Here is a 4,014-nt window from a genome sequence, read left to right on the forward strand (position 1 = left end):
TAAAGATTCGAGATATTGATGTGAATAACTTCATATGGAAGAATATCATCACCAGGTTTGGGATCCTAAGGGCAATAATAGCAGACAGTGGTACACAGTTTGACAGTAAGCTAATCAAAAGGCTTCTGTGCAAAGTACAAAATCAAAAATTACTACTCTACTCCAAGTTTCCCTCAGAGTAATGGTCAAGCAGAAGCATCCAATAAGACTATCTTGGATGGGATCAAAAAGAGCCTGGAAGCAGCAAAGAGAAAATGGGTGGAAGAGTTGCCCAATATAGTCTGGGCATATTAGACTACGCTGAGGAGATCAACTAGGGAGTCTCCATTTGCCATGGCTTATGGCACTGAAGTAGTTATCCCACTAGAAGTCGGCATTCCAAGGACCAGAACCTAGGGAGTAGAAAATGGTACTAATGAGGCATTTCTAGCCTGAGATCTAGATCTACTAGAAGAGAAAAGAGAGAAAGAGAGAGAGAGCAGCAATTCAGCTGGGGGCATACTAGCAACAACGTGCTAGGGCTTACAACAAGAAGGTCAACCCAAGAGAATTCAAAGTCGGGGACCTTGTGCTGAGGAAAGTAGTCGGCAACAAGAAGGATCCTAGAGAGGGCAAGCTTTGCCCAAATTGGGAGGGGCCTTATAAAATCATCTCGGTCACTGGCAATGGAGCATATCGGCTTGAGGACAGTGATGGCAAAGAGTTTCCAAGACCTTGGAACACTTGGAATTTGGAGTTTTTCTATCTTTAGATCTTTTGTTTTTTGAAGTTTATGTCATGGTTTTATTAGCCGAGGTAATAATAAAATTTTAGTTTGATGAATTTAAAATTTGTGTGAAGGGACTAATCAGTCCCATGGCGATGTTTCTAGAGTGAAACATGGCGAATAACTTAGACTTATTATATGACAGAGTTGAATTATACTTGCATATAATAGAGTTGAACTAAGTTGACGATATTTCTAAATGAAACATGATGAATAACTTAGACTCATTATATGGCAGCGTTGAATTATACTTGTATATAATAGAGTTGAACTAAGTTGGCGATGTTTCTAAATGAAACATGATGAATAACTTAGACTCATTGTATAGCAGAGTTGAATTATACTTGCATATGATGGAGTTGAACTAAGATGGATTAACCTGGACTTGCTATGTCAGTAGAGTTAAACTTAGATTGGAACTAAGTACATTTCAGTTAGATTAACAGAAAAACCAAGGTTGATAACCTCGGCTTGTTTTTGTTTGAATCTAACTTCGGCGAAAGACCATAGACTCATGCTTAATGTGAACTTAAGTAAAACTTAGGTTCACATTAAGGGATAAAGAGCTGGAGAATGATAAATAAACTTAAGAGTTTGGGACTTGTTGAAATTTTCAGAAAAATTTGCAAGTTTCAATGGGCTAAACACTTGTTGAAATTTCAGAGAAATTTACAAGTTAGAGTTGGCTGAGGTAACTATATCTGAGATACATATTATCCGAGGTGACCAACCAGGTTGTCAAAACTTGGAAAGGGTAAATTTTTAATAGAAGATAACATATGGAGATACAAAAGAAATACTGAATAACACTTGCAAAAATATTTTTGATATTTTTTGGGTGTTAGCCGAGGTGTGCCAATGGTTGGCTGATGCAAATAGTCAAGGTTTGTATCCGATGTATTATACCCTAGAGTTATTATATAGTTAAAGGTATACTTTGAAGAAATGCAAAAATATTCTAAGTATGGAAGCATGAAAGGCATGAGAGAAAGTAGTCGAGAATACATGAAACAAATATTCAACACTTAAAAGAAAAGAGAAGACTTGTATTAAAAAAAAAAAGGTACTTCAGCCTGGCAAAAGATAACTTGTTCGAGGTACAAAAGAGGACACATCGGCCAAACTAAAGCTAACATTGTTCAAAAATAAGAAGGAAAAGTACAAAACAAAGAAGAAATATCCTAAGCGTTAGGATTGGTGTAGGATTGCTCAACCTCGGCTGAGAGAGTCTTCTCAGCCTCGGTTGGCAGCATTGCATTTTTTTTCGCCGCTACTTTGGCATCTATTTCGAGCAGAGTCTGGTCCAAACTCCTTTCGGCACACTAGACCTCGACCTCAGAGGTGGTTGGTTTGGGAGAGACACCCTTGTAAACCAAATCATCCTCTTCATTTTGAGTCAAGTTCAGGACTTGCTCATTTAGGGTGGAGGACTTGGTATCAGTGGCAGATTCCTCATTCTCTTTATCGATATCACCATCCTCGGCATTATCATCGTTGGCGTCTTCACCAGAGTCCTTGGGCTTTGGAGGGAAAGACACTTGAAGTTGATTGATGTCTTGGAGGCCGGAGCCCATTGGGACAGATAACTTGTTGAGCGTCGCAGTCCAACCAAGGTAATAACCTCGGTTGCAAGCCAAGTTGACTTGCCCTTTGTATTGATCTCAGACGGCGGCTTGCCCTTTTTCAAAAGTTTTCTCATTGGCCGCCTTGACCTCGGCCTCCTTTGAGTCAAGGGCCTCTTGAAGCTTAGTCTCTAAACCAACTGCCTTGGTCTTGGCAGCCTCAAGATCGGCTCTGGCAGCCTCGGCTTCAGCATTGACTTTTTTTGCTTTTTTCTCAGCCAAATCTTGAGTAGCTTTGGAAGCCTTTACTTGATCCAGCAAGGCTCGATTATTGGCCTCAGTATGATTGAGTGAGGAGAGGAGCTTGGCAGCTTCTTTAGTCTTCTTTGCCAACTCTTTCCTTGTCATCTCAGTCTTGACCACATATAAATGAGCATGCTGGATGGCCTGCAAGAAGTAAAATAGATTAGTGAAATTTGATTAAGTATAGAAAGATTACAAAAGAGTAAGAAAGAGACTTACCAAGACCGAGTGTTGCATCATAAGTGCGAAGTTTTAATATTCATGCAGTTCGGCCATACGGTTCATAGCTTCTGGTAAAAGAACAGCCGTTGATAGGGTTGCACTGACTTCAAGATTCATTGCGTTGTCGCTGGCTATCAGGGGTCTGTCATCCACCATGACCTTGGGAGCTCAGGTCATATTACGAGGGAAGCTGCGGCTACCCTCAGGTTGATCAGACCTCGGCCTTTTGGGTGGTTGGGAATCGGATGCATTGATCTCGGCTAGCCTTTTCTCCGCGACCGTTTGACTCTTCTCTACCTCGGCCAATTTTGAAATTGGCAAAGTGTCTTCAGAGTCAATCTGAGTCAATGTGGCCTTGGCCTTGGCCTTCTTCAATCTTTTGGCTTTGGCTTTGGCTTTGTTTGGGATGGAGAAGGTGAGGATTGCACCATCACAACCCCGGGGATATTGGTGAGGAGATCCTCAACGATGGTTGGTTTACAGCCCATTTTGTCGGCTGTAAAAGCAATTGTTACTTTGGTGCCAAAGTGTATTGCCAGAAGGGCAGTTGGAGGATTGGCTGGGTCATAAACCGATGCCTCAAAATATCGACATTTGCGGCTGCGAGTTCTTCTTACAAGGGTAGAGATTGGAGCTCGGTGTCGGCGTTGGCGCTGGGCTGGAGGAATAAGTTGAGGGGCAGAAGTAGATGGTTGCTCAGCTAGGTTAGAAGTGAAGGCCTGATCTGGCCTTGGAGATGAAGTTGTTAGTCGAGTTGTAGCAGAATGAGGGGTCTTACTTCGGCATGAAACGTTGAGCAAGACCGACTTGTATGTTGGTATGTAGTTTAGTAGAAGAGGCGCCTTGCGCTTCTGCATAGGGAAATCTAACAGCCTCTTTAGATCTCGGCTGGGAACGAATGATTGTTGAAATCCCTTCGTCGGCTGAGGAAGAGCTACAAAAAACAGAAAGCAAACATTAGAAGAGGTGAATAAACAAGAAAGCCATAACCAAAATGGAATTTCAGTGCGAATGAGTAAGCCTTACCGTTACCCTATTTAAAAACTGTTCGGCTCAGATGAAAGAGATGGAGGTCGTCATCCAGTGAAAACTCCTAGTTGGCCGAGAAGATGAAATAATCATCTCCGGCACCCTTATTGGAGTCTGGGAAGTCGGCTATTA

At 41.9% G+C, this 4,014-nt stretch overlaps 1 long non-coding RNA gene across 1 annotated transcript; it reads right to left on the reverse strand.

Annotated features, from left to right (window-relative positions):
* Positions 1–1,791: 1,791 nt before the first annotated feature.
* On the reverse strand, positions 1,792–3,787 carry LOC145798863 (uncharacterized). Its single transcript, XR_014340642.1, has 2 exons — positions 2,851–3,787; positions 1,792–2,775 (listed from the first exon to the last, which is right to left on the reverse strand). It is a non-coding gene; the product is annotated as an uncharacterized LOC145798863 (long non-coding RNA).
* Positions 3,788–4,014: the final 227 nt, after the last annotated feature.

This window comes from Camellia sinensis, chromosome 9 (assembly GCF_055761805.1).
Source record: "Camellia sinensis isolate YWXY chromosome 9, ASM5576180v1, whole genome shotgun sequence".
Taxonomy (NCBI): Eukaryota; Viridiplantae; Streptophyta; class Magnoliopsida; order Ericales; family Theaceae; genus Camellia; species Camellia sinensis.